This window comes from Gorilla gorilla, chromosome 7 (genome assembly GCF_029281585.2).
Source record: "Gorilla gorilla gorilla isolate KB3781 chromosome 7, NHGRI_mGorGor1-v2.1_pri, whole genome shotgun sequence".
NCBI classification, from domain to species: domain Eukaryota; kingdom Metazoa; phylum Chordata; class Mammalia; order Primates; family Hominidae; genus Gorilla; species Gorilla gorilla.
In genome coordinates, this window is record NC_073231.2 from 75,608,465 (window position 1) to 75,623,860 (window position 15,396).

Consider the following 15,396-nt stretch of genomic DNA (forward strand, 5'->3'; position numbering starts at 1 on the left):
GAAGTTACTGAGAATTCCTCTGTCTAGCATTAGATGAAGAAATCCCGTTTCCAACGAAATCCTCAAAGAGGTCCAAATATCCACTTGCAGACTTTACAAACAGAGTGTTTCCAAACTGTTCTATGAAAAGAAAGGTTAAACTCTGTGAGAGGAACGCACACATCACAAAGTGGTTTCTGAGAATGATTCTCTCTAGTTTTTATACGAAGATATTTCCTTTTCTTCCGTAGGCCCCAAAGCGCTTGAAATGTCCTCTTGCAAATTCCACAAAGAGAGGGTTTCTAATCTGCTCTGTCAAAAGGAAGGTTCAACTCTGTGAGTTGAACACACGCAACCCAAAGAAGTTACTGAGAATTTTTCTGTCTAGCGTTATATGCAGAAATCCCGTTTCCAACGAAATCCTCAAAGAGGTCCAAATATCCACTTGCAGACTTTACAAACAGAGTGTTTCCAAACTGTTCTATGAAAAGAAAGGTTACACTCTGTGATTGGAACGCACACATCACAAAGCGGTTCCTGAGAATGATTCTCTCTAGTTTTTATACGAAGATATTTCCTTTTCTACCGTTGGCCCCAAAGCGCTTGAAATGTCCACTTGCAAATTCCACAAAAAGAGGGTTTCAAATCTGCTCTGACTAAAGGAAGGCTCAACTCTGTGAGTTGAAGACACGCAACCCAAGGAAGTTACTGAGAATTCTTCTGTCTAGCATTAGATGAAGAAATCCCGTTTCCAACGAAATCCTCAAAGAGGCCCAAATATCCACTTGCAGACTTTACAAACAGAGTGTTTCCAAACTGTTCTATGAAAAGAAAGGTTAAACTCTGTGAGAGGAACGCACACATCACAAAGTGGTTTCTGAGAATGATTCTCTCTAGTTTTTATACGAAGATATTTCCTTTTCTTCCGTAGGCCCCAAAGCGCTTGAAATATCCTCTTGCAAATTCCACAAAGAGAGGGTTTCTAATCTGCTCTGTCAAAAGGAAGGTTCAACTCTGTGAGTTGAACACACGCAACCCAAAGAAGTTACTGAGAATTCTTCTGTCTAGCGTTATATGCAGAAATCCCGTTTCCATCGAAATCCTCAAAGAGGTCCAAATATCCACTTGCAGACTTTACAAACAGAGTGTTTCCAAACTGTTCTATGAAAAGAAAGGTTACACTCTGTGAGTGGAACGCACACATCACAAAGCGGTTTCTGAGAATGATTCTCTCTAGTTTTTATACGAAGATATTTCCTTTTCTACAGTTGGCCCCAAAGCGCTTGAAATGTCCACTTGCAAATTCCACAAAAAGAGGGTTTCCAATCTGCTCTGTCAAAAGGAAGGTTCAACTCTGTGAGTTGCACACACGCAACCCAAAGAAGTTACTGAGAATTCTTCTGTCTAGCATTAGATGAAGAAATCCCGTTTCCAACGAAATCCTCATAGAGGTCCAAATATCCACTTGCAGACTTTACAAACAGAGTGTTTCCAAACTGTTCTATGAAAAGAAAGGTTAAACTCTGTGAGTGGAAAGCACACATCACAAAGTGGTTTCTGAGAATGATTCTCTCTAGTTTTTATACGAAGATATTTCCTTTTCTACCGTCGGCCCCTAAGCGCTTGAAATGTCCACTTGCAAATTCCACAAAAAGAGGGTTTCCAATCTGCTCTGTCAAAAGGAAGGTTCAAATCTATGAGTTGAACACACGCAACCCAAAGAAGTTACTGAGAATTCTTCTGTCTAGCATTAGATGAAGAAATCCCGTTTCCAACGAAATCCTCAAAGAGGTCCAAATATCCACTTGCAGACTTTACAAACAGAGTGTTTCCAAACTGTTCTATGAAAAGAAAGGTTATACTCTGTGAGTGGAACGCACACATCACAAAGCGGTTTCTGAGAATGATTCTCTCTAGTTTTTATATGAAGATATTTCCTTTTCTACCGTTGGCCCCAAAGCGCATGAAATGTCCACTTGCAAATTCCACAAAAAGAGAGTTTCAAATCTGCTCTGTCTAAAGGAAGGTTCAACTCTGTGAGTTGAACACACACAACCCAAAGAACTTACTGAAAATTTTTCTGTCTAGCATTAGATGAAGAAATCCTGTTTCCAACCAAATCCTCAAAGAGGTCCAAATATCAACTTGCAGACTTTACAAACAGAGTGTTTCCACACTGTTCTATGAAAAGAAAGGTTAAACTCTGTGAGTGGAATGAACACATCACAAAGTGGTTTCTGAGAATGATTCTCTGTAGTTTTTATACCAAGATATTTCCTTTCCTGCCTTTGGCCCAAAAGCGCTTGAAATGTCCACTTGCAAATTCCACAAAAGGAGTGTTTCAAATCTGCTCTGTCAAAAGGAAGGTTCAACTCTGTGAGTTGAACACACGCAACTGAAAGAAGTTACTGAGAATTCCTCTGTCTAGCATTAGATGAAGAAATCCCGTTTCCAACGAAATCCTCAAAGAGGTCCAAATATCCACTTGCAGACTTTACAAACAGAGTGTTTCCAAACTGTTCTATGAAAAGAAAGGTTAAACTCTGTGAGAGGAACGCACACATCACAAAGTGGTTTCTGAGAATGATTCTCTCTAGTTTTTATACGAAGATATTTCCTTTTCTACCGTGGGCGCCAAAGCGCATTAAATGTCCACTGGCAAATTCCACAAAAAGAGGGTTTCAAATCTGCTCTGTCTACAGGAAGGTTCAACTCTGTGAGTTGAACACACGCAACTGAAAGAAGTTACTGAGAATTCCTCTGTCTAGCATTAGATGAAGAAATCCCGTTTCCAACGAAATCCTCAAAGAGGTCCAAATATCCACTTGCAGACTTTACAAACAGAGTGTTTCCAAACTGTTCTATGAAAAGAAAGGTTAAACTCTGTGAGAGGAACGCACACATCACAAAGTGGTTTCTGAGAATGATTCTCTCTAGTTTTTATTCGTAGATATTTCCTTTTCTTCCGTAGGCCCCAAAGTGCTTGAAATGTCCTCTTGCAAATTCCACAAAGAGAGGGTTTCTAATCTGCTCTGTCAAAAGGAAGGTTCAACTCTGTGAGTTGAACACACGCAACCCAAAGAAATTACTGAGAATTCTTCTGTCTAGCGTTATATGCAGAAATCCCGTTTCCATCGAAATCCTCAAAGAGGTCCAAATATCCACTTGCAGACTTTACAAACAGAGTGTTTCCAAACTGTTCTATGAAAAGAAAGGTTACACTCTGTGAGTGGAACGCACACATCACAAAGCGGTTTCTGAGAATGATTCTCTCTAGTTTTTATACGAAGATATTTCCTTTTCTACAGTTGGCCCCAAAGCGCTTGAAATGTCCACTTGCAAATTCCACAAAAAGAGGGTTTCCAATCTGCTCTGTCAAAAGGAATGTTCAACTCTGTGAGTTGAACACATGCAACCCAAAGAATTTACTGAGAATTCTTCTGTCTAGCATTAGATGAAGAAACCCCGTTTCCAACGAAATCCTCATAGAGGTCCAAATATCCACTTGCAGACTTTACAAACAGAGTGTTTCCAAACTGTTCTATGAAAAGAAAGGTTAAACTCTGTGAGTGGAACGCACACATCACAAAGTGGTTTCTGGGAATGATTCTCTCTAGTTTTTATACGAAGATATTTCCTTTTCTACCGTGGGCGCCAAAGCGCTTGAAATATCCACTTGCAATTTCCACAAAAAGAGGTTTTCAAATCTGCTCTGTCTAAAGGAAGGTTCAACTCTGTGAGTTGAACACACGCAACCCAAAGAAGTTACTGAGAATTCTTCTGTCTAGCATTAGATGAAGAAATCCCGTTTCCAACGAAATCCTCAAAGAGGTCCAAATATCCACTTGCAGACTTTACAAACAGAGTGTTTCCAAACTGTTCTATGAAAAGAAAGGTTACACTCTGTGAGTGGAATGCACACATCACAAAACAGTTTCTGGGAATGATTCTCTTTAGTTTTTATAAGAAGATATTTCCTTTTCTACCGTTGGCCCCAAAGCGCTTGAAATGTCCACTTTGAAATACCACAAAAAGAGGGTTTCAAATCTGCTCTGTCTAAAGGAAGGCTCAACTCTGTGAGTTGAACACACGCAACCCAAAGAAGTTACTGAGAATTCTTCTGTCTAGCATTAGATGAAGAAATCCCGTTTCCAACGAAATCCTCAAAGAGGTCCAAATATCCACTTGCAGACTTTACAAAGAGAGTGTTTCCAAACTGTTCTATGAAAAGAAAGGTTAAACTCTGTGAGTGGAACGCACACATCACAAAGCGGTTTCTGAGAATGATTCTCTCTTGTTTTTATACGAAGATATTTCCTTTTCTACCGTGGGCGCCAAAGCGCATGAAATGTCCACTTGCAAATTCCACAAAAAGAGGGTTTCAAATCTGCTCTGTCTACAGGAAGGTTCAACTCTGTGAGTTGAACACACGCAACCGAAAGAAGTTACTGAGAATTCCTCTGTCTAGCATTAGATGAAGAAATCCCGTTTCCAACGAAATCCTCAAAGAGGTCCAAATATCCACTTGCAGACTTTACAAACAGAGTGTTTCCAAACTGTTCTATGAAAACAAAGGTTACACTCTGTGAGTGGAACGCACACATCACAAAGTGGTTTCTGAGAATGATTCTCTCTAGTTTTTATACGAAGATATTTCCTTTTTTACCGTGGGTGCCAAAGCCCTTGAAATGTCCACTTGCAAATTCCACAAAAAGAGGGTTTCAAATCTGCTCTGTCTAAGGGAAGGCTCAACTCTGTGAGTTGAACACACGCAACCCAAAGAAGTTACTGAGAATTCTTCTGTCTAGCATTAGATGAAGAAATCCCGTTTCCAACGAAATCCTCAAAGAGGTCCAAATATCCACTTGCAGACATTACAAACAGAGTGTTTCCAAACTGTTCTATGAAAAGAAAGGTTAAACTCTGTGAGTGGAACGCACACATCACAAAGCGATTTCTGAGAATGATTCTCTCTTCTTTTTATACGAAGATATTTCCTTTTCTACCGTTGGCCCCAAAGCGCTTGAAATGTCCACTTGCAAATTCCACAAAAAGAGGGTTTCAAATCTGCTCTGTCAAAAGGAATGTTCAACTCTGTGAGTTGAACACACGCAACCCAAAGAAGTTACTGAGAACTCTTCTGTCTAGCATTAGATGAAGAAATCCCGTTTCCAACGAAAACCTCAAAGACGTCCAAATATCCACTTGCAGACTTTACAAACAGACTGTTTCCAAACTGTTCTATGAAAAGAAAGGTTAAACTCTGTGAGAGGAACGCACACATCACAAAGCGGTTTCTGAGAATGATTCTCTCTAGTTTTTATACGAAGATATTTCCTTTTCTACCGTTTTCCCCAAAGCGCCTGAAATGTCGACTTGCAAATTCCACAAAAAGAGGGTTTCTAATCTGCTCTGTCAAAAGGAAGGTTCAACTCTGTGAGTTGAACACACGCAACCCAAAGAAGTTACTGAGAATTTTTCTGTCTAGCGTTATATGCAGAAATCCCGTTTCCAACGAAATCCTCAAAGAGGTCCAAATATCCACTTGCAGACTTTACAAACAGAGTGTTTCCAAACTGTTCTATGAAAAGAAAGGTTACACTCTGTGATTGGAACGCACACATCACAAAGCGGTTCCTGAGAATGATTCTCTCTAGTTTTTATACGAAGATATTTCCTTTTCTACCGTTGGCCCCAAAGCGCTTGAAATGTCCACTTGCAAATTCCACAAAAAGAGGGTTTCAAATCTGCTCTGACTAAAGGAAGGCTCAACTCTGTGAGTTGAAGACACGCATCCCAAGGAAGTTACTGAGAATTCTTCTGTCTAGCATTAGATGAAGAAATCCCGTTTCCAACGAAATCCTCAAAGAGGTCCAAATATCCACTTGCAGACTTTACAAACAGAGTGTTTCCAAACTATTCTATGAAAAGAAAGGTTACACTCTGTGAGTGGAATGCACACATCACAAAGCGGTTTCTGAGAATGATTCTCTCTAGTTTTTATACGAAGATATTTCCTTTTCTACCGTTGGCCCCAAAGCGCTTGAAATGTCCACTTGCAAATTCCACAAAAAGAGGGTTTCCAATCTGCTCTGTCAAAAGGAAGGTTCAACTCTGTGAGTTGAACACACACAGCCCAAAGAAGTTACTGAGAATTCTTCTGTCTAGCATTAGATGAAGAAATCCCGTTTCCAACGAAATCCTCAAAGAGGTCCAAATATCCACTTGCAGACTTTACAAACAGAGTGTTTCCAAACTGTTCTATGAAAAGAAAGGTTAAACTCTGTGAGAGGAACGCACACATCACAAAGTGGTTTCTGAGAATGATTCTCTCTAGTTTTTATACGAAGATATTTCCTTTTCTTCCGTAGGCCCCAAAGCGCTTGAAATGTCCTCTTGCAAATTCCACAAAGAGAGGGTTTCTAATCTGCTCTGTCAAAAGGAAGGTTCAACTCTGTGAGTTGAACACACGCAACCCAAAGAAGTTACTGGGAATTCTTCTGTCTAGCGTTATATGCAGAAATCCCGTTTCCATCGAAATCCTCAAAGAGGTCCAAATATCCACTTGCAGACTTTACAAACAGAGTGTTTCCAAACTGTTCTATGAAAAGAAAGGTTACACTCTGTGAGTGGAACGCACACATCACAAAGCGGTTTCTGAGAATGATTCTCTCTAGTTTTTATACGAAGATATTTCCTTTTCTACAGTTGGCCCCAAAGCGCTTGAAATGTCCACTTGCAAATTCCACAAAAAGAGGGTTTCCAATCTGCTCTGTCAAAAGGAAGGTTCAACTCTGTGAGTTGCACACACGCAACCCAAAGAAGTTCCTGAGAATTCTTCTGTCTAGCATTAGATGAAGAAATCCCGTTTCCAAAGAAATCCTCAAAGAGGTCCAAATATCCACTTGCAGACTTTACAAACAGAGTGTTTCCAAACTGTTCTATGAAAAGAAAGGTTAAACTCTGTGAGTTGAAAGCACACATCACAAAGTGGTTTCTGAGAATGATTCTCTCTAGTTTTTATACGAAGATATTTCCTTTTCTACCGTGGGTGCCAAAGCCCTTGAAATGTCCACTTGCAAATTCTACAAAAAGAGGGTTTCAAATCTGCTCTGTCTAAAGGAAGGCTCAACTCTGTGAGTTGAACACACGCAAACCAAAGAAGTTACTGAGAATTTTTCTGTCTAGCATTAGATGAAGAAATCCCGTTTCCAACGAAATCCTCAAAGAGGTCCATATATCCACTTGCAGACTTTACAAAGAGAGTGTTTCCAAACTGTTCTATGAAAAGAAAGGTTAAACTCTGTGAGTGGAACGCACACATCACAAAGCGGTTTCTGAGAATGATTCTCTCTTGTTTTTATACGAAGATATTTCCTTTTCTACCGTTGGCCCCAAAGCGCTTGAAATGTCCACTTGCAAATTCCACAAAAAGAGGGTTTCCAATCTGCTCTGTCAAAAGGAAGATTCAACTCTGTGAGTTGAACACACGCAACCCAAAGAAGTTACTGAGAATTCTTCTGTCTAGCATTAGATGAAGAAATCCCGTTTCCAACGAAAACCTCAAAGACGTCCAAATATCCACTTGCAGACTTTACAAACAGACTGTTTCCAAACTGTTCTATGAAAAGAAAGGTTAAACTCTGTGAGAGGAACGCACACATCACAAAGCGGTTTCTGAGAATGATTCTCTCTAGTTTTTATACGAAGATATTTCCTTTTCTACCGTTGGCCCCAAAGCGCCTGAAATGTCGACTTGCAAATTCCACAAAAAGAGGTTTTCAAATCTGCTCTGTCTAAAGGAAGGTTCAACTCTGTGAGTTGAACACACGCAACCCAAAGAAGTTACTGAGAATTCTTCTGTCTAGCATTAGATGAAGAAATCCCGTTTCCAATGAAATCCTCAAAGAGGTCCAAATATCCACTTGCAGACTTTACAAACAGAGTGTTTCCAAACTGTTCTATGAAAAGAAAGGTTACACTCTGTGAGTGGAATGCACACATCACAAAACAGTTTCTGGGAATGATTCTCTTTAGTTTTTATAAGAAGATATTTCCTTTTCTACCGTTGGCCCCAAAGCGCTTGAAATGTCCACTTTGAAATACCATAAAAGAGGGTTTCAAATCTGCTCTGTCTAAAGGAAGGCTCAACTCTGTGAGTTGAACACACGCAACCCAAAAAGTTACTGAGAATTCTTCTGTCTAGCATTAGATGAAGAAATCCCGTTTCCAACGAAATCCTCAAAGAGGTCCAAATATCCACTTGCAGACTTTACAAAGAGAGTGTTTCCAAACTGTTCTATGAAAAGAAAGGTTAAACTCTGTGAGTGGAACGCACACATCACAAAGCGGTTTCTGAGAATGATTCTCTCTTGTTTTTATACGAAGATATTTCCTTTTCTACCGTGGGCGCCAAAGCGCATGAAATGTCCACTTGCAAATTCCACAAAAAGAGGGTTTCAAATCTGCTCTGTCTACAGGAAGGTTCAACTCTGTGAGTTGAACACACGCAACCGAAAGAAGTTACTGAGAATTCCTCTGTCTAGCATTAGATGAAGAAATCCCGTTTCCAACGAAATCCTCAAAGAGGTCCAAATATCCACTTGCAGACTTTACAAACAGAGTGTTTCCAAACTGTTCTATGAAAACAAAGGTTACACTCTGTGAGTGGAACGCACACATCACAAAGTGGTTTCTGAGAATGATTCTCTCTAGTTTTTATACGAAGATATTTCCTTTTCTACCGTGGGTGCCAAAGCCCTTGAAATGTCCACTTGCAAATTCCACAAAAAGAGGGTTAAAAATCTGCTCTGTCTAAGGGAAGGCTCAACTCTGTGAGTTGAACACACGCAACCCAAAGAAGTTACTGAGAATTCTTCTGTCTAGCATTAGATGAAGAAATCCCGTTTCCAACGAAATCCTCAAAGAGGTCCAAATATCCACTTGCAGACATTACAAACAGAGTGTTTCCAAACTGTTCTATGAAAAGAAAGGTTAAACTCTGTGAGTGGAACGCACACATCACAAAGCGATTTCTGAGAATGATTCTCTCTTGTTTTTATACGAAGATATTTCCTTTTCTACCGTTGGCCCCAAAGCGCTTGAAATGTCCACTTGCAAATTCCACAAAAAGAGGGTTTCAAATCTGCTCTGTCAAAAGGAATGTTCAACTCTGTGAGTTGAACACACGCAACCCAAAGAAGTTACTGAGAACTCTTCTGTCTAGCATTAGATGAAGAAATCCCGTTTCCAACGAAAACCTCAAAGACGTCCAAATATCCACTTGCAGACTTTACAAACAGACTGTTTCCAAACTGTTCTATGAAAAGAAAGGTTAAACTCTGTGAGAGGAACGCACACATCACAAAGCGGTTTCTGAGAATGATTCTCTCTAGTTTTTATACGAAGATATTTCCTTTTCTACCGTTGGCCCCAAAGCGCCTGAAATGTCGACTTGCAAATTCCACAAAAAGAGGGTTTCTAATCTGCTCTGTCAAAAGGAAGGTTCAACTCTGTGAGTTGAACACACGCAACCCAAAGAAGTTACTGAGAATTTTTCTGTCTAGCGTTATATGCAGAAATCACGTTTCCAACGAAATCCTCAAAGAGGTCCAAATATCCACTTGCAGACTTTACAAACAGAGTGTTTCCAAACTGTTCTATGAAAAGAAAGGTTACACTCTGTGATTGGAACGCACACATCACAAAGCGGTTCCTGAGAATGATTCTCTCTAGTTTTTATACGAAGATATTTCCTTTTCTACCGTTGGCCCCAAAGCGCTTGAAATGTCCACTTGCAAATTCCACAGAAAGAGGGTTTCAAATCTGCTCTGACTAAAGGAAGGCTCAACTCTGTGAGTTGAAGACACGCATCCCAAGGAAGTTACTGAGAATTCTTCTGTCTAGCATTAGATGAAGAAATCCCGTTTCCAACGAAATCCTCAAAGAGGTCCAAATATCCACTTGCAGACTTTACAAACAGAGTGTTTCCAAACTATTCTATGAAAAGAAAGGTTACACTCTGTGAGTGGAATGCACACATCACAAAGCGGTTTCTGAGAATGATTCTCTCTAGTTTTTATACGAAGATATTTCCTTTTCTACCGTTGGCCCCAAAGCGCTTGAAATGTCCACTTGCAAATTCCACAAAAAGAGGGTTTCCAATCTGCTCTGTCAAAAGGAAGGTTCAACTCTGTGAGTTGAACACACACAGCCCAAAGAAGTTACTGAGAATTCTTCTGTCTAGCATTAGATGAAGAAATCCCGTTTCCAACGAAATCCTCAAAGAGGTCCAAATATCCACTTGCAGACTTTACAAACAGAGTGTTTCCAAACTGTTCTATGAAAAGAAAGGTTAAACTCTGTGAGAGGAACGCACACATCACAAAGTGGTTTCTGAGAATGATTCTCTCTAGTTTTTATACGAAGATATTTCCTTTTCTTCCGTAGGCCCCAAAGCGCTTGAAATGTCCTCTTGCAAATTCCACAAAGAGAGGGTTTCTAATCTGCTCTGTCAAAAGGAAGGTTCAACTCTGTGAGTTGAACACACGCAACCCAAAGAAGTTACTGAGAATTCTTCTGTCTAGCGTTATATGCAGAAATCCCGTTTCCATCGAAATCCTCAAAGAGGTCCAAATATCCACTTGCAGACTTTACAAACAGAGTGTTTCCAAACTGTTCTATGAAAAGAAAGGTTACACTCTGTGAGTGGAACGCACACATCACAAAGCGGTTTCTGAGAATGATTCTCTCTAGTTTTTATACGAAGATATTTCCTTTTCTACCATTGGCCCCAAAGCGCCTGAAATGTCGACTTGCAAATTCCACAAAAAGAGGGTTTCTAATCTGCTCTGTCAAAAGGAAGGTTCAACTCTGTGAGTTGAACACACGCAACCCAAAGAAGTTACTGAGAATTTTTCTGTCTAGCGTTATATGCAGAAATCACGTTTCCAACGAAATCCTCAAAGAGGTCCAAATATCCACTTGCAGACTTTACAAACAGAGTGTTTCCAAACTGTTCTATGAAAAGAAAGGTTACACTCTGTGATTGGAACGCACACATCACAAAGCGGTTCCTGAGAATGATTCTCTCTAGTTTTTATACGAAGATATTTCCTTTTCTGCCGTCGGCCCCTAAGCGCTTGAAATGTCCACTTGCAAATTCCACAAAAAGAGGGTTTCCAATCTGCTCTGTCAAAAGGAAGGTTCAACTCTGTGAGTAGAACACACGCAACCCAAAGAAGTTACTGAGAATTCTTCTGTCTAGCATTAGATGAAGAAATCCCGTTTCCAACGAAATCCTCAAAGAGGTCCAAATATCCACTTGCAGACTTTACAAACAGAGTGTTTCCAAACTGTTCTATGAAAAGAAAGGTTAAACTCTGTGAGTGGAACGCACACATCACAAAGCGGTTTCTGAGAATGATTCTCTCTAGTTTTTATATGAAGATATTTCCTTTTCTACCGTTGGCCCCAAAGCGCATGAAATGTCCACTTGCAAATTCCACAAAAAGAGAGTTTCAAATCTGCTCTGTCTAAAGGAAGGTTCAACTCTGTGAGTTGAACACACACAACCCAAAGAAGTTACTGAGAATTTTTCTGTCTAGCATTAGATGAAGAAATCCTGTTTCCAACCAAATCCTCAAAGAGGTCCAAATATCCACTTGCAGACTTTACAAAGAGAGTGTTTCCAAACTGTTCTATGAAAAGAAAGGTTAAACTCTGTGAGTGGAACGCACACATCACAAAGCGGTTTCTGAGAATGATTCTCTCTTGTTTTTATACGAAGATATTTCCTTTTCTACCGTTGGCCCCAAAGCGCTTGAAATGTCCACTTGCAAATTCCACAAAAAGAGGTTTTCCAATCTGCTCTGTCAAAAGGAAGATTCAACTCTGTGAGTTGAACACACACAAACCAAAGAAGTTACTGAGAATTCTTCTGTCTAGCATTAGATGAAGAAATCCCGTTTCCAACGAAATCCTCAAAGACGTCCAAATATCCACTTGCAGACTTTACAAACAGACTGTTTCCAAACTGTTCTATGAAAAGAAAGGTTAAACTCTGTGAGAGGAACGCACACATCACAAAGCGGTTTCTGAGAATGATTCTCTCTAGTTTTTATACGAAGATATTTCCTTTTCTACCGTTGGCCCCAAAGCGCCTGAAATGTCGACTTGCAAATTCCACAAAAAGAGGTTTTCAAATCTGCTCTGTCTAAAGGAAGGTTCAACTCTGTGAGTTGAACACACGCAACCCAAAGAAGTTACTGAGAATTCTTCTGTCTAGCATTAGATGAAGAAATCCCGTTTCCAATGAAATCCTCAAAGAGGTCCAAATATCCACTTGCAGACTTTACAAACAGAGTGTTTCCAAACTGTTCTATGAAAAGAAAGGTTACACTCTGTGAGTGGAATGCACACATCACAAAACAGTTTCTGGGAATGATTCTCTTTAGTTTTTATAAGAAGATATTTCCTTTTCTACCGTTGGCCCCAAAGCGCTTGAAATGTCCACTTTGAAATACCATAAAAGAGGGTTTCAAATCTGCTCTGTCTAAAGGAAGGCTCAACTCTGTGAGTTGAACACACGCAACCCAAAAAGTTACTGAGAATTCTTCTGTCTAGCATTAGATGAAGAAATCCCGTTTCCAACGAAATCCTCAAAGAGGTCCAAATATCCACTTGCAGACTTTACAAAGAGAGTGTTTCCAAACTGTTCTATGAAAAGAAAGGTTAAACTCTGTGAGTGGAACGCACACATCACAAAGCGGTTTCTGAGAATGATTCTCTCTTGTTTTTATACGAAGATATTTCCTTTTCTACCGTGGGCGCCAAAGCGCATGAAATGTCCACTTGCAAATTCCACAAAAAGAGGGTTTCAAATCTGCTCTGTCTAAGGGAAGGCTCAACTCTGTGAGTTGAACACACGCAACCGAAAGAAGTTACTGAGAATTCCTCTGTCTAGCATTAGATGAAGAAATCCCGTTTCCAACGAAATCCTCAAAGAGGTCCAAATATCCACTTGCAGACTTTACAAACAGAGTGTTTCCAAACTGTTCTATGAAAACAAAGGTTACACTCTGTGAGTGGAACGCACACATCACAAAGTGGTTTCTGAGAATGATTCTCTCTAGTTTTTATACGAAGATATTTCCTTTTCTACCGTGGGTGCCAAAGCCCTTGAAATGTCCACTTGCAAATTCCACAAAAAGAGGGTTTCAAATATGCTCTGTCTAAGGGAAGGCTCAACTCTGTGAGTTGAACACACGCAACCCAAAGAAGTTACTGAGAATTCTTCTGTCTAGCATTAGATGAAGAAATCCCGTTTCCAACGAAATCCTCAAAGAGGTCCAAATATCCACTTGCAGACATTACAAACAGAGAGTTTCCAAACTGTTCTATGAAAAGAAAGGTTAAACTCTGTGAGTGGAACGCACACATCACAAAGCGATTTCTGAGAATGATTCTCTCTTGTTTTTATACGAAGATATTTCCTTTTCTACCGTTGGCCCCAAAGCGCTTGAAATGTCCACTTGCAAATTCCACAAAAAGAGGGTTTCAAATCTGCTCTGTCAAAAGGAATGTTCAACTCTGTGAGTTGAACACACGCAACCCAAAGAAGTTACTGAGAACTCTTTTGTCTAGCATTAGATGAAGAAATCCCGTTTCCAACGAAAACCTCAAAGACGTCCAAATATCCACTTGCAGACTTTACAAACAGACTGTTTCCAAACTGTTCTATGAAAAGAAAGGTTAAACTCTGTGAGAGGAACGCACACATCACAAAGTGGTTTCTGAGAATGATTCTCTCTAGTTTTTATACGAAGATATTTCCTTTTCTACCATTGGCCCCAAAGCGCCTGAAATGTCGACTTGCAAATTCCACAAAAAGAGGGTTTCTAATCTGCTCTGTCAAAAGGAAGGTTCAACTCTGTGAGTTGAACACACGCAACCCAAAGAAGTTACTGAGAATTTTTCTGTCTAGCGTTATATGCAGAAATCACGTTTCCAACGAAATCCTCAAAGAGGTCCAAATATCCACTTGCAGACTTTACAAACAGAGTGTTTCCAAACTGTTCTATGAAAAGAAAGGTTACACTCTGTGATTGGAACGCACACATCACAAAGCGGTTCCTGAGAATGATTCTCTCTAGTTTTTATACGAAGATATTTCCTTTTCTACCGTTGGCCCCAAAGCGCTTGAAATGTCCACTTGCAAATTCCACAGAAAGAGGGTTTCAAATCTGCTCTGACTAAAGGAAGGCTCAACTCTGTGAGTTGAAGACACGCATCCCAAGGAAGTTACTGAGAATTCTTCTGTCTAGCATTAGATGAAGAAATCCCGTTTCCAACGAAATCCTCAAAGAGGTCCAAATATCCACTTGCAGACTTTACAAACAGAGTGTTTCCAAACTATTCTATGAAAAGAAAGGTTACACTCTGTGAGTGGAATGCACACATCACAAAGCGGTTTCTGAGAATGATTCTCTCTAGTTTTTATACGAAGATATTTCGTTTTCTACCGTTGGCCCCAAAGCGCTTGAAATGTCCACTTGCAAATTCCACAAAAAGAGGGTTTCCAATCTGCTCTGTCAAAAGGAAGGTTCAACTCTGTGAGTTGAACACACACAGCCCAAAGAAGTTACTGAGAATTCTTCTGTCTAGCATTAGATGAAGAAATCCCGTTTCCAACGAAATCCTCAAAGAGGTCCAAATATCCACTTGCAGACTTTACAAACAGAGAGTTTCCAAACTGTTCTATGAAAAGAAAGGTTAAACTCTGTGAGAGGAACGCACACATCACAAAGTGGTTTCTGAGAATGATTCTCTCTAGTTTTTATACGAAGATATTTCCTTTTCTTCCGTAGGCCCCAAAGTGCTTGAAATGTCCTCTTGCAAATTCCACAAAGAGAGGGTTTCTAATCTGCTCTGTCAAAAGGAAGGTTCAACTCTGTGAGTTGAACACACGCAACCCAAAGAAGTTACTGAGAATTCTTCTGTCTAGCGTTATATGCAGAAATCCCGTTTCCATCGAAATCCTCAAAGAGGTCCAAATATCCACTTGCAGACTTTACAAACAGAGTGTTTCCAAACTGTTCTATGAAAAGAAAGGTTACACTCTGTGAGTGGAACGCACACATCACAAAGCGGTTTCTGAGAATGATTCTCTCTAGTTTTTATACGAAGATATTTCCTTTTCTACAGTTGGCCCCAAAGCGCTTGAAATGTCCACTTGCAAATTCCACAAAAAGAGGGTTTCCAATCTGCTCTGTCAAAAGGAAGGTTCAACTCTGTGAGTTGCACACACGCAACCCAGAGAAGTTACTGAGAATTCTTCTGTCTAGCATTAGATGAAGAAATCCCGTTTCCAAAGAAATCCTCAAAGAGGTCCAAATATCCACTTGCAGACTTTACAAA